This window comes from Mustela nigripes, chromosome 4, assembly GCF_022355385.1.
Source record: "Mustela nigripes isolate SB6536 chromosome 4, MUSNIG.SB6536, whole genome shotgun sequence".
In the NCBI taxonomy this organism is placed as follows: Eukaryota; Metazoa; Chordata; class Mammalia; order Carnivora; family Mustelidae; genus Mustela; species Mustela nigripes.
Genome location: NC_081560.1, coordinates 172,795,217 through 172,821,550, shown reverse-complemented (window position 1 = coordinate 172,821,550; position 26,334 = coordinate 172,795,217). Strand labels below are relative to the sequence as shown.

The following is a 26,334-nucleotide window of genomic DNA, read 5'->3' as shown; positions in this document are numbered from 1 at the left end:
TTCCAGGTTGGTAGAAGGAGCGTGTGGATTTCCTTCCATCTCGTGGCCTGTGTGTCGTTCTCCGAATGGCTTAGGGATTCCTAAGGGTTGGAGAAGGAATGGAGGTGATGGACCAAAAGCACAGACTCTGGAGTCCAAGTGGCTGGGTTTGAATCTTCATCTCTACCCCTTTCTAGCTGTGTTTACTTGGGCAGGTTACTCAACCTCTTAGGGCCTCAGTTTTGTCATGTTGTTGTCTGTTCAATGGGGATAATAATAGTTTTTGCCTTCTAGAGTTGATGTGAGAATTAAATGAGATAATTCTTGCTCGGAGCGTGGCACACGGCAAGGGCTCCATCAATGGCAGTTATTGTCATGGCTAATATGATGTTGGGGTGACTTCTTCTTGCCCTGTATCTGATGCAAAGTCAAGGCCGCCTATTAGCTCTTCCGCAGGCCACAGCCAGCTGTCTGCCGGCCGGCGCCTGCTGCAGGCATGACCCACTCCTCCCCATCTGTCAGGGTGATTCCTCCGCTGGTTCCAGTCAGATCTCACAACCTACTTATTAGGTTAATTAGACGCGACACCTTTCTAAAGATACCCTGGCTCCAAAGCCAGCCCTAACATCTGGCAAAGGACCCAGGGAATGACGCGTTCTCACGGGCCTCAAGCTGGAGCAAGAGGAACCTGGTGGGGGGAGGGGCGGGAGGCGCCAACCCTTCCCTCTGGGATTATCTGCGGGCTCCTGAAGTCTTCTGTGGGTAGGACTGCCAGATAAAATACATACAGATGCCCAGTTAAATTTGAATTTTACTTAAAGGCCAAATTTAGATCTTATTATAAGTAAGTTCCCAATACTACCCAGGCATGCTGATATTAAAAAAGTGTTTGGTGGGGCGCCCTGGTGGCTCAGTGGGTTAAAGCCTCTGCCTTCAGCTCGGGTCATGATCCCAGGGTCCTGGGATCAAGCCCCGCATCAGGCTGTCTGCTCAGCATGGAGCCTGCTTCCTCCTCTTTCTCTGCCTGCCTCTCTGCCTACTTGTGATCTCTCTCTGTCGAATAAATAAATAAAATCTTAAAAAAAAAAAAAAGTGTTTGGTGTTTGCTTGAAACTCAGATTTAGTTGGGTGTCCCTTTTCCGCCCCCCAAGGCTGGCCATCGCAAACCTGGGGCATGCAGGAGAGGGAGACGAGGAGGAGGAGACGTGGGAAGGAGCAGGGGCAGGACTTGGCCGGGCCCTGCTCTCAGTGGCCCTGGCACCCGGGCTCCACTCTGGGCCTCCTGGGTCTGAGGCGGGAGTTGCCTGGGGACCGACTGGAGCTTCCCTCCCAGACCCAGGCTCTGCGGGAGGAACAGGGCGCTGCTGCCAACTGAGTTGTTTGCACTTCACCCGCTCCCTTGGGCACAGACCCCTTCCTGCTTAACATCCTGGAGGGCAGGACCAAGCACAACAGCCCTTTTCCCCTGAGGGAGGTTGACATGCAATCCCAGGAGCCCCGTTGGTGAGGATTGGGCCTCTAAGGCCCACAGAAGACCAATCCCTCTTATTACAAGAGGGTCCCTGAGAAGCGAGGAGCCTTTCCAATGTCACAAGGGGAGTCTTGCTGGAGGTAAGCCTAGATGGGGGTCTCTAGACATCTCAGTCCCATTCCTCCATGCCTCCCTGATTATCTTCCTGTGCCTGCTGGGAACAGTTGTCACCGGAACCATTTTGATCCTCAGACTCAACAAGCCTCGAACGAGACCCATCCTCTCCCTTCTCCTCTCCCGCGCCCCGCTGCTGTGTGCGCTGCCGACCCACCGGCCACCCTGCCTCGCCCCCCCACCCCACCTCCAGGGCCCTCTGCCCCAGCAGCAAACGCAACACGACTCCGAGCGTGCCAGCCTCCACTCTCCCATCTTACAATTTCATCACTGGCTTCTTATTTTTAGGACCAAAACGGGCCTCCTTCGACGGCTTACAAACTTCTTTACCATCGAGGCCTGACTGCGTCTCCCACTGCTCTTCCCTCCCGTGGGAATCCCCCCCACCCCCACCATGCAGGGGACACCCACCGCCCTTCACCCCTTCCACGGACCAAGCTCTCTCTTGCTTCGGGGCTTCGCACGTGCTCGCCCACTGCCCGCCCCCCTCCTCCCAGCCTGCCTTCCTCGGCGAACCCCTACCTGTCCAATCTGTCCATCAGACCTTTGTGTAGGCTCCGTGTCCTTCAGAAAGCCTCCCCTCGTTCCTGCCAACCTTCTGAGGCTGAGGCAGGGTCCTCCCCCAGGCCCCACGAGGGCAGGGCCCAAGTCTAGCATTTTCCTGGCTACATCTATAGGAACCAGTGTGGTGCCTGGCTCGCTAAACCTGGCTCGCTAACCACGGCTCGCTAACCGTGGCTCGCCGTCATGATGATAACTGCCTGGATCCTGCCAGATGGCAAACACTGGGAAGAGAAAGGAGAGGAAGGGACCAGGGAGCTCAGCCGTCTTTCCTTTTCAGCCACAAACAGATTTGCCTGGGTTGCTTCACAGAATTACTGATGCCCGGATATTACTCCAGAGACTCCCATCCTTTCCGTCGGAGGTGAGAGCAAGCATATGGGTATTTTTGAAAACTCTTCAGAGCTTCTGATGTGCAGCTGGGGCTTAGAGCCCTGGGTGAGTTCTCAGTCCAAGCGCGTGGTCTCAGCTCAGTAAATTCTGGCCGACTGGTGTCCAGGCCTACTCCTCCTTGTTGGGGGTGGGGCGGGGGGGGTGGGGAGGATGTCTGCAGCCATTTACCTCTCTGCCCTCAGATTCCCTTCCTTGAGGAATGGCTCCCTGGGCTGAAAACCACAGGTTCCCGTTCTGCCCAGCCCATATACACCCTCCTCATGGGGCCAGTCTGGCAACCCAATGTTGGATCTGTGGGGAGATAGCTAGGCCCAGAGGAAGGGGCAGAGGAAGGTGTAGCTCAGCAGGCTGGGTTCTCCATCTCCTGCCAGAGTTGGCTCCAGGGAAGGTCAGCTGTAAATGTTTGCTGAGCACCCAGGCTGAGTCGGGTTCACTGCCAATGGCAGGGGAGCCAGTGAATCCCGTAACTGAGTCTGACTGAGGATCAGTCCCATGTTTGGCCCTGGGCAGGGGCTCGAAGAGAAACTGGCTGGGGAGTGGAGGTGGCACTGGCTGTCATCACCATTAGCGCCTAAATCCACCTCCACTAGCATCTGAGCAAAGAGGAAGCTCTGGGAGCCGCATCCCCACCTCTGCTGCCTTCAACGTCTACTACAGCCCAGTGTGACTGGAGCTGTTCCATCCGAATCTCCTGGGAAGCTTGCTCAAAACACAGGTGCCTGGGCCCCAGCTCCAGGAATCTGATTCGGGAAATCTGGGGTGAGGCCCAGCGCTCTGCATTTTCAGCCAACTCCCCGAAGGATGCTAATGCAACAGGTGGTTGGCGATTTCCGTAGGGAGCTGCCTTTAAGCCCCACGACCATATCACTTCCCCAGACTGGTTGACGCCTTTTGGGGGAAGAAAGGGGGTGACAGCGGCTCAGGGCCCCAGCCCTACCGGGTTCTGACTGACTCGCTTCAGAGTTACCCTTCCCCAAGTTTCTACGAGTGGGCCTTGTGGGCACGGGGCTGCGTGATTTGTTTAATCCTCACCCCAACCAGGAAAAGCTGGTGTTATCCCCAATTTATAGACCATAAAAGGTCAAGTTACTTTTTAAGGTCACAGAGCAAAGAGAACTAACTTGGGGTTCTGGCTCTCAGGTTGCTCACAGATCCGGGGAGACTAACTTGCACAGACCATCAGCAGCTTCAAGCAAAATGAATCAATGGGCCAGGAGATGTAAATGCTAAGTGCTCAGCGAGTGCTGAGAAAGAAGCAGTTAATGCCTATCAGGAAATAGCAGGGGTGAGACCCCGAAATAGCAGAGGTGGAGGCACCGAGCTGGATCTTGGTAGATGAGCTCAACTTTGATATTCAAAGAAGGAGGGGTGAAGGGCTCCCGGGTGACACAGTCGGTTAAGCGTCGGACTCCTGATTTCGGCTCAGGTCATGATCTCAGGGTCGTGAGATCAGGCTCTGCCATCAGGCTCTGTGCTCAGCACGGAGTCTGCTTGAGATTCTCTCTCCTTCTCCTTCTGCCCCTGCCCACCTCTTTTGTAGATAAATAAATGAAGAAGAAGGAGGAGGAAAACCCAGGCAGAAAACACAAGGTGAGTGACATCACGAGGTGAAGAAACTCACGACTGGGTGGACAGTGGGTGGGCTGATGGGCCACAGTGGAACGTGCCAGGAGGGACATGGGTGTGATCACCAGGAAAGGTCCACCAAGGCCTCTTTATGTGGTGGGCACGGCGGAATGACCAGAAAGGTCTGGATGGAGGAAATAACAAGGCTGATCTGGCTTCTGGAAGGTGATTTCAGAAGAGGAGAGGATGCTGACGAGGAGGCCAAGCACGCAAGCATGGTGAGCACCTCCACCTCTCTGGGTCAGTGGGTTCATCTCTAAAATGGAGATGATTGTCTCTCCTGGACATTTGTCTCGGGCTTGTTGTGAAGATGGAAGAAACTGGAAGGTGGGAGAGGGTGTTGGTGAGACTCCTGGCCCCGAGAAGGTCAGCATCAGGGGGTGGGGAGCCGTGTGGGCAATGATGCACTTTGGCTGGAGACCCTAGTGGCACAGCCACACGGCACAGGGGCAGCCAAGGACCAGTGTAGGAGGAGGCATGTGTCACCTGAATCCACAGAGAGAGAGACAGACAAAGAGAGGCCGAGACAGAGGCACACAGAGAGAGTTCAAAGGCCCATCTGAAGCAGGACAGCAAGCAGACCTGTTTCTCCATCTGAATAGACCTAATGGCCAGAATTTTGTTTCCTAGAGATCCTTACTGGCAGCAGCCTCTTCTCCAGCTGGAGAGACCTATGGGAGACACTGGGGCCAGAGGGGCTCAGGGTCCCTGGGCAAGAGTGATGTAAGGATGACCTGGTCCAGAGCGGTCACCGGAAGTGTCCAGTCCAACTTCCCACCTTGGCAAGAATCACTCCCGGCCTGTCCCCCAAGAGGGTTACCAACACCCCACTCTCGCCAGCCCTGCCCTAGCCTCTGAGTCTCATCCCCCTTGGGACCATTGCTTAACCCATGGCAGCAGCTTTAAGCCTCACAACTCCAGGAAGTGAGTTTTTCAATCCTAATCTTCCCAGTGAACCAATAGCCTCAAGAAGTCCACACAACTAGCTCTTGGAAAAGCTGGGATTCACACCCAGGCCTTGGATGCCAATGGCTGGGCTTTTGCCCCTGTGTCATGTACCTACCGCTCAGACAGGGGCTGGGCTGTCCTTCATAGACTACACATCTGGAGGTCAGAGCGCTAAGAAGCCGGTTATGTAAGGCAAGGTGTGAGTTGGTGAGCTCCCGGGGAAATGCTTCCTGGAGGAGGCGGGTCATTGTGGAGGAGGGAACTGGCAGGCCAGTCCGTGGAGGCCTTGGCCTCTCTGGGCCCAAGCTCTGGGTTTGCTCCATTTCCTCAGGGGTAGGAAGTTATCTTTCCAGAGAGACACAGCCCTGACCCAGGCCTGTTCCCTCCTCCTACCTGGATTCCTTGTGGGTCTCTGGGTGTGCAGTTCCCAGGAGTCTGGAAGAACACACACTGTCCCGAGACCTTTGATATATCTACATGTGTAGGCCCCTTGTTCTCCACAGAGGCTGGTGTCGCGTCATGTCCCTCAGGGCCTCAGGCTGCAACGTCCCCAAAGTCCAATGTGTGGGCCTCACAGTGGATGGTCGAGTCCAACAATTCATACTGCTCAATGACACACCGGCCCTCATGGTGGAAATTTGCCATTTGGTGGAGGGACCACACCTGCGTTTTACAGTTGTGTAACCAAAGGGCCCATTTGGTCATTTCCCCCCAACAAAGGGCAGGAGATTTCAGAAGAGCATGACCTTTTCTGTGGAACGACCACACTTTCTTTTCTTTGCTCCTTTATTGTTGTTGTTCTTTTTTTAACTCTCCCGCCTTCTCATGTCTTCATCAGTCCCACGTGAAGCCACCATTCTCGCCATGTCCCTGCCCAGCCGTTGCCTCAGTTCAGGCCTCCTCAGCTGTCTCTGTTCCACTGACAAGGGACACCCCATCTCTCAGGCCCCTGTTCTCTGAGCAAATCCTGTTCCGCTCTGTCTCACCGTACCCTGAGGCCAAAATTGTCCTTCTTGCTTTCGCTTTGGGTTTTACTTAATTTTTTTCTTTTTTTTTTTTTTATTAAACTCTTTTCTTTTCTTTATTTCTCTTTTTATTTTATTTTCTTTTATTTACTTATTTGACATAAGAGAGAGAGCACAAACACGCGGAGCAGCAGGCAGAGAGAGAAAGAGAAGCAGGCTCTCTGCCAAGCCAGGAGCCCGATGCGGGGCTCCATCCCAGGACCCCGGGATCACAGCCTGAGCCAAAGGCAGATGCTTGACTGACTGAGGCCCCCAGGCACCCCCATTTTAGGAATAATTCTTGATTTCTGCCCTGGGAGACAAGTTCTTTCACTCCTCTGGGCATCATCTCCACTCCCTTCCTCTGAGCACAGCAATAGGTCATTTGGTTATGTCATTATTCACAGTTGACCTTTTATAACTATGTAAAAACTATGGCCAGCTGAGCCACATAAGGGACTAGGATTCTTATTTTCCACCTTTTCTTTAGCTGTGGGTGGTAACCAGCTCCTGGGGAGGATCAGGCATCGCCGCCCAGTGACAATCCAGCTCCACAGCCTCAAGTCACTGACATCATCACACCAGACCCCAACTTCTTCTCGTGAAACCTTTGCAGTCAAGATAATGGTGACTATGAAGAGGACATGTGCCCCAAACCCACTGGTGCCTCCTTGCCTTGTGGGTCACTAAAAAATCACTGCACGGTGCTCGGAGGTAGATTTCAGAGTCAGAGTGCGTGGGTTTGGATGTGGCATCTGCCCTCTGTGGCTGTGAGAATGTCAGAAAGTTCTATGTCCCTTTTGAGCTTCAGTTTCCTTATTTGTAAAATGGAATTAAAAGTTGGAACCATCGGGGCGCCTGGGTGGCTCAGTGGGTTAAAACCTCTGCCTTCGCCTCAGGTCGTGATCCCGGGATCCTGGGATCGAGCCCTGCTCAGCAGGAAGTCTGCTTCCCCCCTCCCCTCAATCTCTCTCTGCCTGCCTGTCTGCCTACTTGTGATCTTTCTTTCTGTCAAATAAATTAAAAAAAAAAATTTTTTTTTTAACGTTTAAAAAAAAAATGTTGGAACTACCGACTTTATGGGACTCTGACTGGGATAAGACGAGGTGATACAGGCCGCATAGCACATGGAAAGGCAAGCAAATAGTGAGCATTCTTATTGCTACCAGCTTAGTTATTAGTAGGTATCCCAGAATGAAGAAACCGCATGCCCTCAATTCTGTCCAGACTTGCACAGTGCGTAACAGTCACGCGCCTTGTCTCCGGGAGAGCCGAGGAGCTGCTCTGAGGAGCACAGTCCCCGAGAGCTATGTGCAGCCCCGGCCCAGTGCTGGAGGAGAGAGGTGTAGACTGCTAGGATCCCTGTCACAGGGAAATGCATGTTTCCCCTGTTTCCACAGACCCCACTGCATTGTGGTTGGAGCACTGCCCCCCAACGCGCGCCTCCCTCCTAGAGGCGTGCTCCCTCTCCTTCTCCCAGGAGAAGGCTGACCACCTGACCCGTCCCAGTTCCAGGATGTTAAAGCAGATCTAATATGTGCTAAATTTAAGAAATTCAAACAGAGGCGCCTGCGTGGCTCAGTGGGTTAAGCCTCTGCCTTTGGCTCAGGTCATGGTCTCAGGGTCCTGGGATCGAGCCCCACATTGGGAATTTCTATTCAGCGGGGAGCCTGCTTTCCCTCTGCCTACCTCTCTGCCTACTTGTGATCTCTCTCGCTCTCTCTCTGTTAATAAATAAATAAAATCTTAAAAAAAAAAAAAAAGAAATTCAAACAGTGCAGTGCAGAAGTGTATCACATACAATTAAACATCTTTTGGGGTGCCTGGGTGGCACAGTCAGTTAAGCATCTTACTCTAGATTTGGCTCAGGTCCTGAACTCAGGGTCATGAGATCGAGTCTTAGGGTCAGGCTCTGTAGTCAAAGCAGAGTCTGCTTAAGACCATTTCTCCCTTTCCCTCTGCCTCTACCTGCTATGCTAGCATTCTCTTTTTCTCTCTCTCAAATAAATAAATAAATCTTAAAAAAAAACGTCAACATCTTTTTTCCATCCTAGTGGTGGCTGCTGTAAACAGTTTTGTGCTATAAACACAAATCCTGTGTTCTCCAGGATTTTCTTTTCTGTCCTTCAAAATGTGTGTGTGTGTGTGTGTGTGTGTGTGTGTGTGTGTGTGTGTAGAATTGATTCATACACCACACTCAGTTACATATTACAACATACATATAGTAACAAAACGAGATCACACCATACATTGAATTCTGCTACTTGCTTTTCACACTTGGACCACTTTCCAGGTTGATGTGGATATCTTTGCCAGCATGCTGTATATTTGGGGAGGGGCAGAGGATTGCTTCCCATTTTTTTTTCTTTTTAAGATTCTTATTTATTAAAGAGAGAGAGAGAGGTGAAGTCCACAGCAGGGGAAGGAAGCAGGCTCCCTGCTGAGCAGGAAGTCCGATGTGGGCCTCCATTCCAGGACCCTGGGATCATGACCTGAGCCGAAGGCAGATGCTTAACCAACTGAGCCACCCAGGCGCCCCAGAAAGCCATTTAAAAAACTGCATGTTTAGAAGAAAACAATGTTGGAGAAAAGGCTTTAGGAAGGTATTCCTTTTATCTTTCCTGAATACTTTACTTTCCCTACTTGTTAAAAAAAAAAAAAATAACATATAAGATATTATTTGCCCCAGGGGTACAGGTCTGGGAATCGTCAGGCTTACACACTTCACGGGATTGCTTCCCATTTTTACCAGGACAATCTTGTAACGAACACACTTTTGGGTATGTCTTTGCATATTTGCGCTAGGATGTTGTAGAGCAGAGCCCTCGAAGGTGGGTTTCTACAGAGTGAAGATGAAAACAGTTCAGGAGTGACTCAGCGGTGATTTCCTTATCCACCTGCAAGACCATCCTTCCAGCTTCCCCATCTCCCACCTCACTGGCCTCTACCAAGCCAGCACTTTCCTAGAGAATGTCGGATCTCGGCCAGGCCGAGACTGCTGGAGCGCCTGTTGTATACGGCTGCGGTTGTCCAATCCTCTCTTGCTCTCAGTTCTTGTGGAAAACAAAGAGGTGGGGAACCCTTTGAGAGGTCGGGAGCCTGCGGAGCCTCAGCCCACGACAGAGCCTGCACCGTCCCTCTGCCTCCGAGGAGGCTGAAACGGCTTGCAGACCGGAAATGACTGCGTGCCCTCCTTTGGCCTTTCCACAGTTCTCCCAGTTTCGTCAAACGAAGAAACTGAAACCTAGAGAGGAAGTGGTCTGCACAAGGCCTGCCCCTTGACTCTGGGTCAGAATCTGGGTCTGAGGACATACAGGAGGCGTGGAGGGAGAGGGCAGGTGCAGGAACAGAGCCGGGGAGGGGAGCAACCGGGCAGGCCCTTCACCGAGTTATCCCAGGCAGCTCCAGTTGCCGTGCCATGAGATCCAGGCAGCGCTGTTCCCATTTTCCGGGGGAAGAAACTGAGGCAAACTCCTTGGGCAGGGCGTTCCTCCCTGGGACTCTAACCTCCCGCTAAACTCGATCTGTCAAACAATCATCCCCTCTCCTCCTTCTTCCTTCAACCTCCAGAGGCTGGGCTCTGGACAGTAGCCTTCAGGTCTGCGGGCTCGAGAGAACCAACAGCCCTTCCAGCTGTTTCTCCCCACAGGGCTGGATTCCAGGAAAGACACCTGCTCTGTTCCCAGCAGGGCACACGCCTGGAGTGTCCCAGCCAGGCTTCTGGAAGCCTCATCTTCCCACACACAGAGCGAGGGATACAGTCAGGCGGCCCAAGTGCTCCACCCCCCATAGGATCCGAACACGGGGATCCCTGGTCTCCTCATCCCTTGGTGGGCACTGCCGGTGACTTCTCAAACATCACAGAGCAGAACAAGATCCAACTGGCTGGAAGAACTTCCCATTTCCTCCTTCCCCTTCCCTTGGCCAGTAAGCCAGCTTGTCCCCTCTCGAGGAGCCTGCCTAAAGCAGGGGCTAAGGCAACCCCGACCTGGGCTCTATCCACTTGCCCTCTGGTCCATGGGAGCCGGGGACTCCTTGGGCAGGGCGTTCCTCCCTGGGACTCTAACCTCCCGCTAAACCAGCAACCTCAGTTGCCAGGCACTGTCAACAAAACTGTCCCTACAGGCCAAGGCCTTGCTGGAGACCGAGAACAAGGGTGTCCAGGGAGCAGCCCTGGTTCCTGGGCTAGCTCTGAGGGAGAAGTGGGGCTAGCCGCCTTGGGGTCGGGAGCAGTCTTCAGGAAATGTGAGCACCTCCTCAGGTCTCCACACCTCCTTCCTCCCTCACACCTCTGGGAAGTGTGGGCTACCCAGGCAGAGAGAGAGCCCCCTTTGGACGCCAAGCAGCCAGGATGAGCCTTCTGAGGGGAAGCGGGTCTGGTGGATACCAAAACCAGCTCGTCCTCACCTGACCTGTCTGGCTTGGGTACAATTCATGGTCCCCTCAGTGGCCTCAAGCATCCACTCCTGCCCTCCCTCAAGCTGTTCTACGGTTTTACAATCCTCAGTACTTTTTTCCTGATGACAAAAGCAGAATAGGCTCATTATTAAAAAAAAACAAAAACAAAAACAAAAAACCGACAGGTTTAAAGTGGCGGGTAAAGGGAGCCCCTCTCCCCGCCCTGGTATCCAGTAGGTGTGATAGGCTCACACGGCAGGGACTCGATCGGCAGCTGCTTCAAGGACGTTTCCTCGAAACCAAAACCCCTCATGTTGCCTCCATGCTGAAATCACCACACAACTTCCCTCCACTCCCAGATAAAGAACATTCCCTCCCTTGGCGACAGGCCCTGCTGCCTCTCCTGGCCGGTCTAGTGAGACCCTCAGCTCACTACCGTTCTGTCAGGTATCAGGTGTCATCTACACCGCTTTTCTGTCAGGCCCCTGGCCTCCCTCCCCCTCCTCTCTCTCTCCCTTTCCCCACTCCCCTACTTTCCTTCCTTTGCATGGCCCGTGTCCTGACCGTATCCCCACCTGGAAAGCTATTCACCTAGGGAACACCTGTTCCTTCAGATCCCAAGGGACTGCTTCAGAGAGCCCTTTTCTGAGCTTCCAGCCCATGGAAAAGCCCTGCGCTCTGCCATCACAGCAGGAATTAGAAATTTATACATGACTCTCTGATGGTCTTGCTCCCCAGCCAAGTCCAGGAGAGCAGGGATCTCTTCTGCTCGCTATTGTCTCCCTGTGTCTGGCACATCATGCAAGATCAACAAACAAAACTGAATTGGTGGAGGGATGTGTTCATACTAGTTCAAAGGCTAAAATTAACAACACAGGAAACGACAGATGTTGGCGAGGATGCAGAGAAAGAGGAACCCTCTTACAGTGTTGGTGGGAATGAGAGCTGGTGCAGCCATTCTAGAAAACAGCATGGAGGTTCCTCAAAAAGGTAAAAATAGAATTACCCTACAACCCAGCTATTGCACTTCTGGGGGTTTACCCAAAGATACAAAAATAGTGATTTGAAGGGACACATGTGTCCCAATGTTTATAGCAGCAGCATTATCAACAATGGCCAAATTATGGAAAGAGTCCAAATGTCCATCAACTGATGAATGGATAAAGAAGATGTGGTGTATGTATATGCCACGTCTTCCATATATATATACATATATATATATATATGGAATATTACTCAGCCATCAAAACGAACTCAATCTTTGCATTTGCATGATATGGATGGAGCTAGACTGTATCATGTTAAGTAAAATAAGTCAGAGAAAGACAAATACCACATGGTTTCACCCATATGTGGAATTTAAGAAACTACACAGATGAACGTAGCAGGGAAGAAAAAGAGACACAAACCAGGAAACAGACTCTTAACTACAGAGAACAAACTGAGGGTTTCTCGAGGGGAGGTGGGCAGGGGATGGGTCAAATGGGTGATGGGATGAAGAAGGGCACTTGCCATGATGAGCACTGAGTGTTATACATAAGTGATGAATCACTAAATTCTACTCCTAAACCCAATATTACATAATATGTAAACTAACCAGAATGAAAGATTTGAAACAGCAACAATAAAATCCTAGTTCACTCATGGCTTACATGGATCCGGGACTGTGCTGGGTCTGGGGGCTACTCAATGAAACAAGTCGAGGGCAGGTTCTCAAAGGTGGAGAGGGGATGGGGATGGGGATGGGGATGGGGAAGGCAAGGGCTTGGGTCAGTACTAGAATATCATTTTAAAGGGCTACAAGGGTGTGGATTTTGAGGTTACTGTGTGATATAGTTGTTATTGCCTCATTGTCTACTCTTCCCATTAAACACAGGGCCCTGGAGAGAGGGGCCTTTGCTTCTATTTCCCTCCACTCCTCCCTGCGCCCCTCCCCCTTCCCTTCTCCTCACATAGCCCAGGGCGAGGTCTACAGAGTGTGTTAAAAGGGTGATGGATAGACGGATGGATGGATGGATGGACGGACGGATGGACGGATGGATGAATCAAGGAGTTGAAAAGCAAGGAGGTCCTCAGAGATCCCTTATCCACATTCTGACTTTTACAATGAGGAAGCTGAAGTCTAGAGAAGTGGAGTGTATCTTTCATCACTTCCTCTCTTCCAGAATATCTGCTGATTTCTTCTCTTTGACCTATAAACATGTGGAAACGCCCTCCAACCCAACCCAACCCAAACAAAACAGCTCTTTCCCTCTTCCCCGCTCATTTTCCCTGAGCTAGGACTCCCCTCTTTCCTTCCTCTGCCAAACTTCTTGAAAGACTTATAAACTCACCCTCCATACTTCCTCATCTGCCACCCCCGGACCTCTCAGTCTCTGCCCTCCACCCGCATCACCACAGCAACTGCTGTGAAGTTGTCACTCACCAGGGACCTTTGGGCCCTGAGCCCTTCCTGGGCCCCAGGCAATGTTTGGGGCTGTCACCAACTCTTCCTCCTAAAACCCCCAGGCCCTGCTTGGGGGAGGGGTGGATCTCTCTTCCTGTCTAGAAGAATGCTCTCTTCTGGGAAACTTTAATGGCTTCTCCTTCCCCCAGCATCCTCTGCCACAGTTTTAACCTTGGCCCTTTCCTGGCTCTCATTCTGAACTCAACTGTTATTGGGTGCTTTCTGTGTGCCCGGCACCATCCTAGGCTCTTAGGTATGTCACCCCCGTGTAATCCTGACACCCACCCCTGGCGTGGGTGTGTTAGTTTCATCTGCACTTTGCAGAGGGAGAAGCCCAGACAGAGTGAGGATGAGTAAATCGCTCAATGCCACATAGTTGGTAAGTGGTGTCTTTGGGATTCAACCGTGCTCTTGTTATTTGTAAGTCTGTGCTCTTAGCCTCAGATCCACACCTTTCTCCTACCTTCCTCACCTACGCTCAGGACTCATCTGGGTTCTTACAACTCCCAGCTTACTGTTATCAGAGGTGACCTCCCTCTGAGGCTTCAGACCGCCTCTTCCAAACACATGAGATTTTTTTCTTACATGTTCTTCCAAAATCTCAAAGCCAGACTCCTCAGATCTCTTGCCAGGTGGATCTTACCAGTCCTGTGTTCCAAACCTTGTGGTGGTTCCCCAGAGCCCATTGATCTAGGGGCAAAGTCTTCCCTGCCCCCACAGGCTCACCTGCAATATGGACCGCCCCCCCGCCATGCCCATCTGCCACCATCTTCTCCTGTTTCCTCCTGCTTCTGACTCTGTTTTTGGAAAGATCTAGTACTCCCTGCAGCTCAGAGAGGACCCTCCCCTGCCTGCCCTTCACTCATGCTCCCCTTGGCCACCAGAAACCCTTTGGATCTAGAAAATAGACTGGCAGGAAATAGACTAAACATGACTAGGAGTTACTTCCAGATGCACGGGATTCCAGGTGACTTATTTTTACATCTGTTTTCCAAATTTCCTGTAGTATGTTTTACTGTAGAATCAGAAAAGAACTTGTTAAAATAACTTCAAAAAAAAATTCTTATTCATCTGCCCGCCCACTTCCTCTTTCCTCTCTAAACCCCTTCTGTTTCTTTGTTCACCTGAGGCTTCCCTAAAGGTCATGGGTGGGGCTGCCGTGGCTTGGGAGTCAGGTGGCCTCCTGTGCAGTGCGATCCCCCTTGGCCCCAGTGGTCCCCTCTGCCCCTTGCTGAGTGTACTGGACACGGCAGAAAGGTAGGAGGAACAGAGGTAAGACAGACACGTTTCCAAGAATATTCATCAAAGGTTGCAGAACATTGAAGACTCATTAACTGCCTACCAGGGGGGTCCCAGTTAAATGGCTCCTGGTCGGTCTAGGGGCTTGTCTGTTAGTCTTTAGGTAAAAGGACATGGATTCCAGCTGCCATTATGAAATAATTTTGAAAATTTGTCATCATTAAATGAAAAATAAAAGTTCCAGAAAACTGTATGTAGTTCACTCACATTTACATAAAAAAAGGATAGAATCTCACACACACACACACACACACACACGTATATGCAGAGAGTATCTCTTCTCTTGAAGGATGCCCCCCCAAACATTTGTTTCAGGGAAGGGACACAGGGGCCAGGAGAACTGGGTAAAAAGGATCAGGAGTTGGGATCAGTTGTTTCTGTTGGGTTTTTAAAAACTGTTTGCAGGAGCACCTGGGTGGCTCAGTGTGTTAAAGCCTCTGCCTTCAGCTCAGGTCATGGTCCCGGGGTCCTGGGACCAAGCCCTGCATCAGGGTCTCTGCTCGACAGGGAGCCTGCTTCCTCCTCTCTCTCTGCCTGCCTCTCTGCCTACTTGTGATCTCTGTCTGTCCAATAAATAAATAAAATCTTAAAAAAAGAAAAAGAAAAAAACACAAGATTAAAAAAAAAACAACAGGGATGCCTGGGTGGCTCAGTTGGTTGAGCAACTGCCTTCGGCTCAGGTCACGGTCCTGGAGTCCCGGGATCGAGTCCCGCATCGGGCTCCCAGCTCCATGGGGAGTCTGCTTCTCCCTCTGACCTTCTCGCCTCTCATGTTCTCTCTCACTGTCTCTCTCTCAAATAAATAAATAAAATCTAAAAAAAAAAAAAAAAAACAAAAACCACCACAACAAACGTGTTTGCGTGTACCTTTGACAAAGAAGGACAACTTATGAAACAAGATGAGAATTTTGAGCGCCCCTCGCCGGCCCCTGCGTTGAGGAAGTGGGTAGACTCTCAGCTTGGTCCCTCTTTCCGTCCTTCCCTCTGAGGGAGCTGGGGAGGGGCGTGGAGAGCCAACACCAGCCAGCTCTACATCTGCAGATGGCAGGGGACCCCTACTCCAGCAAGGACCCTGGGCACAAAGGCCCCATGAGCTGTTCTCCAGAGGGAGCTGAATTGGGAGCCTCCCCACCCAAAGCAGGTCATCCCAGGCCTGTTTGCGTGAAGTGGGCATAAGCCCCTGGGCCCTTTCCTCAGGCCAGGAGCACCAGCTAAGAACAAGGTGCTGTGAGCAGGCACCTGGCAGGCCCGCCCCCACAGGAAGTAGCTGTGTCCCGCACGTGGGGCGCACGGGCATGTGGTGGGAAGGACAGCTGAACCCTGGTGTCTCCTCTGTGAGGCAGGACACCCTGGGCCAGGCCTGAGGCCCAAGCGCTCTGGGAACCATTTATCTTCTCCAGCCCAGAAATCACTTACGCTTGGGCGGGGCGGGGATGGGGGGGCGTTTATCTGAGCACTGCAAACCTCAGGTTTTGTTTGAGAATGTGGCTGGACCGAGAGTTTAGCCACCAAAGGAGAGGCAGGGCAGACCCTTCTACCTCATTCTGTCCTGCTCCTCATCGGGGCCCACACACCTACCACCTTCCTCAGCCCAGGCTTTGTCCCTGTGGACCTGCTATCAGCCACAGAGAGTCATAGACAGTCTTTGTCACCTAAGGAGACCACTTTGGCGGATAGCTAGAGCTCCCGGTGCCAGCTTCCCAAGCCTGTGGGCGGCGCAGCCCACTGCTCAGGCTGGGCGCGTGGCCTGGGACTCAGCCGACCTGGGTTCTCATTGCTGTGGCCACTGACGGGGCCCGTCCCTTCTCCTGACTGACAAAATTCGCCAGGGTTGCAAACCGTGCTCAACAAAACACTGGCATTTGGGGGTGGAAGAGCTTCATGGAAGCTCAATTCAAATATGGTTTCTAGAACGTATTTTAAACAACTCAAATATTTGTAATACGCATCAAAGGGTCGATTTAGAAGTGACACGTGATTTTCACACCTCGGAGCCCACTTGTCTTCACACTGATTTCATTAGCAGCACGGTAATATGTTAGCAGTTCGAACTTCGAAAATCGAAATGAATGGAGGGCAGCTCTTGTCAACTGCCTGCACAGGGGCCCTGGGCTCCGTCAAGTTTTGTTCTGGACAAAGGATCTGACAGGCATCAAGCTCTGTCACCAGAGAGGGACAGGAGAAGGGATCAAACTAGTGCTTCTCTGCGGGATGCCATCTGTGTCTAGCCCCAACCCTGGGGTCAGGGTTGGGGGGCTCCCCAGCGGATCGTGGAACATCTTGAGATCCTAGTCAGAGCAGTATTCCTGACCAGCAGGGATTTGTGAGGCCAGTTCCGGAAGTCACTAGCAGGTGACAGCTCTAGGCTGATCTGGAAGAGGTAGGAACCGCTTTCAGCACCCAAGTGGAGGAACCAGAACTTCCCCGGAGCTGCTGTGAACCATGGGTCAGGCACCCAGGCCTGGTGCCAGAAGCAGAGACTCATAATGCCAGGGGGTACTTCCGAGGTGCCAGGCACTGGCAAGAATGTCTTGTTTCTCACAATTGCATGAAGAGGCTTAGCCCCATTTTACAGACGAGGAAACTGAGGCAGAGAGGGTTTACACCCTCCAAGTCCTGCAGCAGTGCCAGGAGTCAAACCGCAAGCCAGAATGGCGCCCAGGGACCTGCCTCTGCCCAGTAATTCAGGTGACCCACAAGGAAATCCTTCACTGCTTTGGACAGGGTTCCAGGTGCTGGGATACTAGGCTGAGGCACTAATACTTCTGACCAGTGGTGGCCTTCTCATAAGCATTTCCTTTCTGCTGACTTTTCATCCATGCGGTGGCTGTGGTTGAACCATGTCGGAGGGGGGTCTCTGACCCCTGGAACAGGCAACACAGGCAAGAACCAGCTCCTCCCTTTGCTTCCCTTCCCCGACCAGTAAAGGGGGGCAGGCTGGACTTGACAATGTCTAGATGCCCTTCCTGTTCTGACGTCCTTTGACCGATTGCCAGCCTGGGTGACGTGGGAGAGGTCAGGGGTCGGAGTGGGTCCGCCGGCTAGGGAGACGCGCTGGCTTCATGGGTCCACTGGTGTCCAGATCCCACAGTCTTAGCTTCCAAGCAGTCGCATCTCCGACGGCGAGGTTGTGGGAGAGACCGCACGGGCACAAGATGGGGTGTATGGTGCACAGAAACGTTAAAAACAACAATGAAGCCCACAGAAAGCGACACACAGGAATTCTTCACAATGCCAGCGATCCAACGCTGCCCTCGGAGGAGGGGGCTGCTCTTGCCCCAGCACTGCCCCTCAGCCACACTCGGTTACCTGAGTGACTTGCCAGAGGAAGGAGATGTGGGTACCCTGCTGGGGGCGGCCCCCTGGGATGAGGTCCCCATCCAGTCGCACCAGCTGTGACAAAGAGCCACAAGGGAACGTGGTCTGGGTGACTGCGGAGCTCATTTACCTCGGGCTAAATATAGGTGCTTTCTCTGCAGCCGGTCGGTGACTCAGCGAGCCCCGGGAAAGCTCCTGGGCAGAGAAGACATGAGGCCCGGAGGCCTTGCTTTCCCGAGTGCCAGAGCTACAGGAAGGCTGATGCATGGGAGCAGAAAATGAGAGTATGTTTTGCAAGTCCTCCTGGGCTAGCTGAGTTCCTCGCTCCCCTCCCCAGACTCTCCGTTCAAAAGCCGTGAGATTGCTGTTCCAGGCCGAGTCTTGTGCCAGCTTTCTCCCAAGGGCTTAAAGGGTGAGGAGAGCGTGAGGGGTGTGTGTCGGTGGGTGGGTGTTCATCCCCCCCCTGGCTGGGGCAGGGGGAGAGAAACAGGCCAGGCAGTGTCTATACCGTGGTCTGCCTTGGCCTCGGACTCCCACCCTGGCCCCCGCCCACCTGCCAAGAAGCGCAGGGAGGGGGCTCTGCTGATGCCCGGACCATTCTCTACGATGCTCTGTGCCCACGGAAACGGTGAGTGCTCCCTTCTTCCCGTCTCAGACTCTTCAGGAAGCAAGCGCAATCCTGGCCTTCTACATTCATCTCCAGAGGCTCTGCAGAAGCTGAGGAGTGAGGCAGTCCTTTGGAGAATGACGGGCAGCTGTCTGAGCAGACTGGTGGAATGGGAAGAGGCGGGACCAGGCACCAGGAGAGGTTTCTGCCAGGCGTTTGCTGTGTGACCTTGAGCAAGTCCATTTTCCTCTCTGGTCTCCAGTTTCTCCTCTGTTTATCCACCTATGTAATCTCTTCAACAAATAGGTAGTAAATGCATACAGGATCTGTGCGTTCCATGCTAGACACGGGAAAATAACCATGATGAAGGATTTCAAAAGTCCAGGGAGTCTCCACTACTCTCCCTATTGAACACTGGCACGGTTTCTCCATCCCCTAACTCTGCAATGACCTTGTAACTTGCTTTGGCTAACAGGATGCTACAAAAGTGACCAGTGACTGTCGATCTCGCCCTCTCAGAGCCCAGCTGCCACTTTGGGGAGGCCTAAGCTAGCCCGCTGGAGTGGTCACATGGGAAGGAAATGGGGTGCCCACACCAAAAGCCTCAGGCAGCCGTCAGTCACGTGCGTGAGGCAGGTGGAGCCCCCAGCCCCCAGCAGACTGACTGCCAACCACCGGCAGCAGAGACAAGCCATCGCAGCCCGGCCTTGCCCAACTCGTCAACCCAGAGAACTGCGAGGCATTGAAGCATTCTAGTTTGAAGCCACTGTTCCAGAGTGTGTGTTATGGAGCAAAAGATAATCAAGGTAATTAACATTTTGACCTACGGACCACTGTCTACGAGCCAGGAGCTGCATTAAATGTTTTACTGTTTGTGATCTTTATTTCTCAGGTCAACCAGGTGAAGCACACATGGTTACCTTCATTTACCCTTCACAGAGGAAAGCACTGAGGCACGAGAAAGAGAAGGAACTTGACCAAGATGGCAGAACAGGTGAGCGGTGGAGCTGGGGTTGGAGCCCAGGCAGGTCAGGCTTCAGATCCTGCGCTATTAGCCCCAACACTACGCAGAACCAAACAGCTGTGGTTCTTGCCCTCATGGGGTTGACAGTCTACGGGGAGATGGGCAGGAAACACACGGAAAGGAATATACAAGCACAAAGAGTGGGAAGGAGTGTGAAGAAAGTGGGTGCTATGTTTATTCCCAGGGAAGCCCTCTCTGGAGCACTTAGGATGGAAGGGGGGAGACTCTGCAAGAAATGCATGTTCCTGGGCCACATGGACCGGTTGGGAGCCTGACACCATCTTTCCTTTTTTTTCCCTTTTTTTTAATGTGCCCCCTGAGTGATTTTTCTCATCAGAGAAATTTGAGAAACCCAGCTCAGTGGAATCACCTGAGAAGATTAAAAAATAGAGCTGCCCAGCCCCCATCCTGTTATTGTGACTCAGCTGGTCTAGAGTGAGCCCAGAAATCAGTAGCTTTGAAAGCTCCTGAGGTGATTCTAATGTGTCGCATGGGATGAGAACTGATTCTGGAAGATTCTACAAGGTCCCAGACTGTTTGTATATCTCTTAGGAGCCACCAGGATTACCTGCTGCATATTAAACTGTTCTTTTGGTGATTTAATACTGTGGAGGGACGGCCTGAACTGAGCTTGAGGTAAATCTTTGTTCTGAGACTCACCCTCTTGAACAAACCACTCCTCACGGAGCCCCCTGACAGAAAACTTTCCCAGGGCCTCTGTAGGGACTCTCCGTAGCTTCCAAGTTCCCTTTAACTTCAATTTGTTTTTAAAGTAGCGCATTCCTTTGACTGCTGGGAGAGGTTGTTTACTTCCCACAAACAAATGCCCTTCTGGAGGCTGGCAAGACAGACCCTTGGTTTTTTGATTGTTCGTTTTTTTAACAATGTATTTATTTATTTGAGAGAGAGAGAAAGAGAGGGAGCAGGAGGGGTGGAGGGAGAGAGAACCCTCAAGCAGACTCCTGGCCGAGCGTGGAGCCCCACATGGGGCTCCATCCCAGGACCCTGAGATCATGACCTGAGCCGAAATCAAGAGTTTGACTCTTAACCAGCTGAGCCACCGATGTGCCCCAGCAGCCTCTTGGTTTTCTCTCTTTTTCTGACATCCCTGCTCAGGGACCTCTGGGGCATAGATTCCCCACTGTGAGGAGAATGATGGCATCTGCGGTGTGGCCACGAGAGGAGACGTGTTGGTACACGGACAGTTTCTTGTCTGGTTTCTTACTCTTCTTCCAAATGAGGCAGGAAGACCACGGGGGTTGCTCCTGCTTGGTTCAGACAGAAGAGTGTGAAAGAATCCACCCTTGGCTTGGGGCCTGCCAGGCTCACGCCCGGAGAAGGCCTGCTGGAGGCTGGCGGGCAGAGAGGGACCGGCAGAGGCCCAGCCCGGGGCCGCCCCGGGGAGCGTGCCGCGTGGCTGGGCCGAGCGGAGGTGGTGTGCTGACAGCGCAGGTGTGAGCTGTGCCACCCAGGAGCCTCGTTTCCTCGTTCTGCAGTGGGGGTAGTGCTCGCGGCTGTGAGGGTGGAATGAGAACTCAGAGTTCACAGCAGGGCCTGGGCTCAGGAGACACAAGGGGTTTTCATTCCTCTTCTTTGGGACAGACCCAGAAATGAACTTGACACTCTTGAGGAAGACAGAGCTTGTTGGGGGAGACCCCAGGAGAGGTCCTTTAGGGGCTGGGACAGACCCTGGTGACTGTGGCCCATCCCGGAGGCCACACATCTCCCAGGAGACTCGAGGAGCTGGGAGGTCCACGCTGCCCGCCCAGCCTCACACTCAGAGGGCTCTCTGGGCAGCTCTGTCGGGGCACGGCCTGCACTTACATGGGGCAGATGGTGGCCCAGAGGAGGGGCTGGCAGAGAGAAGGGGTAAGGCCTGACCTGTGAGGAAGGAATGATGAGAACGAGGCTGTGACTCATTCCCAGGCTCCTGCTCTCAGAAAGAAAGGATCTGCTTGGGGGCGTGCCTGGGAGGGAGCCAGGCCAGAGGGCACAGTGAACAGGGCACACCAAGGCCTCTTCACTCAGGGAGAAAGCGTCCTGGGAAGGGGCCAGTTTAAAAACACAACTGCACTGGTGTCTCTGCCTTCTTCTGAAGCATCCTTCCAGCTGGAGGCAGTGGTAGGAGGCCCCACCAGCCAGGTCAGGCACGATGCCTTCCCTGAGCCCTGGGTGGGGGGTGAGGGGCGTAGGGGTCCTGCTTGGGCACCGGCCCCCAGGAGGCAGGCAGAGCCAGCGTTTGCCATCACGTCTGGTTCTCTTGACCCCGTACTGTCTTCCCCACCCATCCCCTCCTCACCGAGCCGGCCGGGGGCTGCTACCAGGACAACTTCTTCTATACGGCGCAGAGAGTTTTAAATAGTGCGGAGGTAGGGGTGCCTGGGTTGAGCAGCAGACTCGGTGTCTGCTCAGGTCATGATCTTGGGGTCCTGGGGTCAGGCTCCACATCAGCCCCCACGCTCAGCAGGGAGTCCGCTTGAGGATTCTCTCTCCCTCTCCCTCTGCCCCTCCCCCCTCTGGGGCGCTTGTGCGTGAGCATTGCTGTCCAAAGTCCATCCATCCATCCGTCCGTCTGTCAATCCTTCAGTGGTACTTAGGGGCCAGGAGCAGTAGCTCTGGGTGTCAATTTGTATGTGTTCATTTGCACGGGGGCAGGTAGGGCTCTGAGGAGGAAGTGTGGTGAGTTGTAAGGGTGGGGCAGGGAGAGGAGCAAGGGGCCCAAGTCTGACCTTCTGTATCATTAAAATTTTTATTGGAAGTAATACAAAACCCAATGTTTTGCTTAATGCAAACCCAGAACATATTGGCCTTGGAAAGGAAGTGCAAGGGAGTGGGGTTGGCTTCTGACAAGGCTTTATCGGGAGCTCGAAACAGTTCCTCAAGACCTGGCGCTCCCTGTCGTCTCTGGGCTCAGCTCTTCTCCAGGGAACAGCCCCAGCAGGGGCAGGTTCCACACCTTGGGGGCAAGACGGCTGCAGAAGCTCCAAGCCTCACACCCTCTCCCCAGGGCAAAGAACCAGTCTGCTTCTCTGAGAGCCCGAAATTCTGGAACTAAGTTTCATTGGCTTTGATAGGCCTGACTTTGGTCATGTGCCCATCCCTTAACCAGTAACAGCCAGGGGGATGGTGTCTACTAAGGGGGCCGGGGCGTGGATCTGTGCGGGACAGGGAGCATAGGGAGCTTGGTCGTAGTGGGGCAGAGGCTGGTTCGCTGGAATCATGACCTGAGTAGAGCCCGTTACTGTAAGTGAGTGAATGGGGTCAGGCTGACAAGGAATACTGATCCTTTACTCTCTGCAGAAGGCTTCAAGGAACAGCTGAGAGGTTTCTCTGGAGTCTGGGCTGCAAACTGAGAGAGGGGCCTTCTGTCCATTTCGGCTCAGAGCACAGAACCGCACTGTGCTGGGGAGAACTGAGGGCCTGCCACCTAGGCCAGCTCCAGGGGTCATAGCCTTCCAGAGAAGGAGGGACCTCAGAGAGTACCCCAGGCTGTGAGAGAGATGAGGTCCCTTCCCCAGCTGCCCGGTACCTAGCAGACAACAAGGAGGTCAGCAGAAGAGACACCCAAGGGACTTACAGAGATGATGCGGGGTGGGGTGGTAAGGTCCACCGAGGTCCCCAGTGGGAGAAAAGGGCAGCACCCCTGACCCTTCAATCTGGGGGTGAGAAGATTTGGATGCTGGTCACTTCCAGACTGTTTGTTAGCTATATGGCCTTGGGCACGTCTGTCTCTCTTTCTTGGCCTCAGTTTACTCCTCCATAAAATGGGAGTGTTATCAATCACCTCAAGAGTTGACGTGAGCCAGAGCAGATGAAATCAGGAAAGGCTGAAGTGTGCCTGAAAACCCTCTTTATCCTGATTGCTGGAGGCCCGAGGGGGACCCGAACATTTGTGCCTGGAGGCATTTGCATCAGGAGGAAAAACCGGGAAGAACAAGTCCCACATGTGCCCAGTGGAAGCTGGTGGCCGCGGAGACCCTGGGGGCCAGGCTGCCAGCCAGGGATGTGGGTGGCTCTCTGGGCCGCTCCCTTTCCCTGCCACTGAGTCAGAGGAAGGGACTCAGGCTGGGCATCAGCCCTGCAGGTTCGACCAGTTGCTGGCCGGAGAAGGGAGGGCTGGAGAGAGAAGGAAAAAACACAAACAACCTCCTCCCGTGGGCCTCCCCACAGATGCCAGTCCTCCTCTTCAGCCCTGGGGGAGTGTTCGTGGGCCCCAACCCACACTTCCTCCTGGCCTCTCCCCAGAGCCCAACAGCAGGGCCCCCTGGGTGGGGAATTGCCTGTTTCCCAGAATGCAGCTGGTCACGGGGACCCAGGTCTCTTCCCACCTCTGTGGGGAGCTCAGACCATCCACTCTCCAAGGCCTGGATTCCCCCTCTGTACTCTTCCCAAGCTGCTGTCCGTACCAGTCACTCCCACCGCCAGAGTCTGGCCTGCCAGATTCAGCCCCTTGGAGAAGCGATGGGTAGAAAGATCTCTCTGCCTTGGTTGGCCTTTCAGTCCACCTATGAATCAGCTGGTATTGGAGAGAAACATAATTGCCCCAGGCTGGGCAGCTTACTGTTCTTTGCTGCAGAAAGACCATCTGTTTGGCCAGTCCTGGACGCCCCCAGGTGTCTCAGACTCCGTCCACAGGGAATAGTCATTTTGGTGGGAAAGGCATGGGGGGTGGAGTCAGTTAGACTGGATTGTAGCACCTGTGCTGGTCAGTTATGTGATTTGGGACAAGCTAATTTACTTCTCTGAGCCTCAATTTCCTTATCTGAAAACCGTATGGCAATGCCCTGTGGGTTGCTGTGAGGACAGGAGATAAGAAGTGCAAAGCTCCTAGAAGGGGTCAACAGATCAACCTTCCTGCCCTTGCACACCTTATCACATGTTACTTTTATGTTTCATTCCCTTCTCGAGCCAAAACGGTCAGCGTGTTTGTTCTGCAATCATGTGTCGAGAGTCTACTTTGCACCGGGCGCAATTACCTTTATCTCCACAGCCCTGAGAAGTCGGTGCCAGGAGCTCATTTGATACAAGAGGCCACTGTGGCTTGGAGAGAGGAAGAGTTGGAAGGCTACTGGGTGACAGAGCCAGGAGTTGATGCGGGGCCTCCAAGAACTTATGGAAACCCCATTCCATGGGCTTCCATGGACCGTTGCTCTGCCTGGAACGGACTTCTACCTCGGTCTTGTTCTTTCCATCGCCGCCAGGACATCTCCTGATCAGGGAGGACACTTGTAGTTGCAAGTGATAAGAATTCCATCCCAAACAGGCTTAATTAAAAAAGGGGGGGAGGGGGAAGGGCAAAGGGGGAGACAGAGGCAGAGAAGCAGACTCCTGCTCACCCTGGAGCCCTCGAATCTGGGCTCAAGCTCATGACCCTGAGATCATGACCTGAACTGAAATCAAGAGTTGGACACTTAACCCACTGAGCCAACCAGTAAAAAACCCCCAATAATATTCTTTTTAGTCTAGAATCTTAACATGAGACAAGCATCAGGTGATTAGTTATCCTCTGTCTTGTCTTTCTCTCATGACAGTGACTTTTTTTAAAAAAAAAAATTAATTTTTCTTTTTCTTAGAGAGGGAGAGAGTATGAGCCGGGGGAAAGGCAAAGGGAGAGGAAGAGAGAGAATCTTAAGCAGGCTCCACATTCAGGGCAGAGCTCAGTGCCGTGCTTGATCTCACAACCTTGAGATCATGACTGAGCCAAAATCAAGAGGTGGATGCTTAATGAATGAACCCCCCAGGTGCCCAATAGTGACATTTTATTAATTTTTTTATTTTTTAAAAGATCTTATTGATTTATTTGAGAGAGAGAGAGAGAGAACTAGCAAGCAGAACTAGGATTAGGGGAGAAGTAGGGATGGGGGCAGAGGTAGAGGGAGAAGCAGGCTTCCTTCTGAGCAGGGAGCCCGATGTGGAGGCTCCATTCCAGGACCCTGGAATCATGACCTGAGGCAAAGGCTGATGCTTAACTGACTGAGCCACCCAGGAGCCCCTCAACAGTGACATTTTAAGGCATCATTGCCAATTGTTTGAGAGACTGTCCTTTACTTTGGATCTGACTATCTGAGTTAGAATCAGATCGAGCATTTCTGGAGGAGAGAATGGTGCATGGGTGATGTTCTCACCGCATCACACCAGGAGGCTTACAATGCCCCTGGGGTCCATTACTGGCAATGCTAAGTTTGCATGGTTGGTGGGATCCACCAGATTTCTCCATTTTAAGTATCTTTTCCTTAGAATTCTCTGGGAACTCTAGGCTGGGAACTAGCAAACTAAGGTCCAGGTGTCTAATGTCCATTTTATGAATGAAGAAATGAAACGTAAATACATGAAGTAGCCAGATACTCAGTGGTAGGAGTGAGGCTGGCCAGAACCCAGGTCCTCCTGAGCGCCGCACGCCCCCCCCCCCAGCTCAGTGCCCACCCCAGGCCCTGCCTCTGACCCTATCTGCACAGATGCTAAGAAGGGTTCATCCTTGAGCCTTCCTTGGGTGAGGGTCTGTGTGTGGCATGTTCTCAGCCCAAGAGTCAGTTTCTGATGGGGGTAGGACTGAAACACCAAAGTTAGGCTGGGTGAGGAGCCACAGCCATGCTCCATAGACTCCAGGCCCCAAACACGGACATGAAGCAACTTCTAGAAGCCATCTAGCTCAACCCCAATCTCCGGAAGAGAAGGCGGAGGCCCCAGAGTCATGAAATGACCTGTCCACTTCTCTTTAACCCTGTAGTCAGCACCCTAATCTGGCCACCAAGGCCTCTGAGGGGCTTGGAGCAACAGTGGCCTCACTGGTCCCCAGGCCCCACCCACCCACTCACCCCCGCTCATGAACTCAAAATGCTTTGCAGTGGGTGGGGGTGCTTCGACCCTCTGCCTAGGAATTTCTCGTGGAAGGGCCGTGGGTGCGGAACAGTCACAGCCCGCTTCCCAGAGCCCGAAATGATGTTTGTTGAGGAACCCGGAGGTGACTGTCATCTGGCCCTGGCTGATATTAGCCAAATTCTGGAGACCAGAGCCCAAACCAGAGTCCCTGGTACTGATGGCACTAGCAGGGGAAGAGTCCAGCGAGTCCGGCTTGTCCTTCCCCGG

General features: G+C 52.9%; 1 long non-coding RNA gene across 1 annotated transcript; it reads left to right on the top strand.

The window, feature by feature from the left end:
• The first annotated feature begins 1,495 nt into the window (after positions 1 to 1,495).
• On the top strand, positions 1,496 to 7,132 carry LOC132015390 (uncharacterized). Its single transcript, XR_009403646.1, has 5 exons — positions 1,496 to 1,590; positions 2,466 to 2,549; positions 4,119 to 4,168; positions 4,273 to 4,422; positions 6,647 to 7,132. It is a non-coding gene; the product is annotated as an uncharacterized LOC132015390 (long non-coding RNA).
• The last annotated feature ends 19,202 nt before the right edge of the window (positions 7,133 to 26,334 follow it).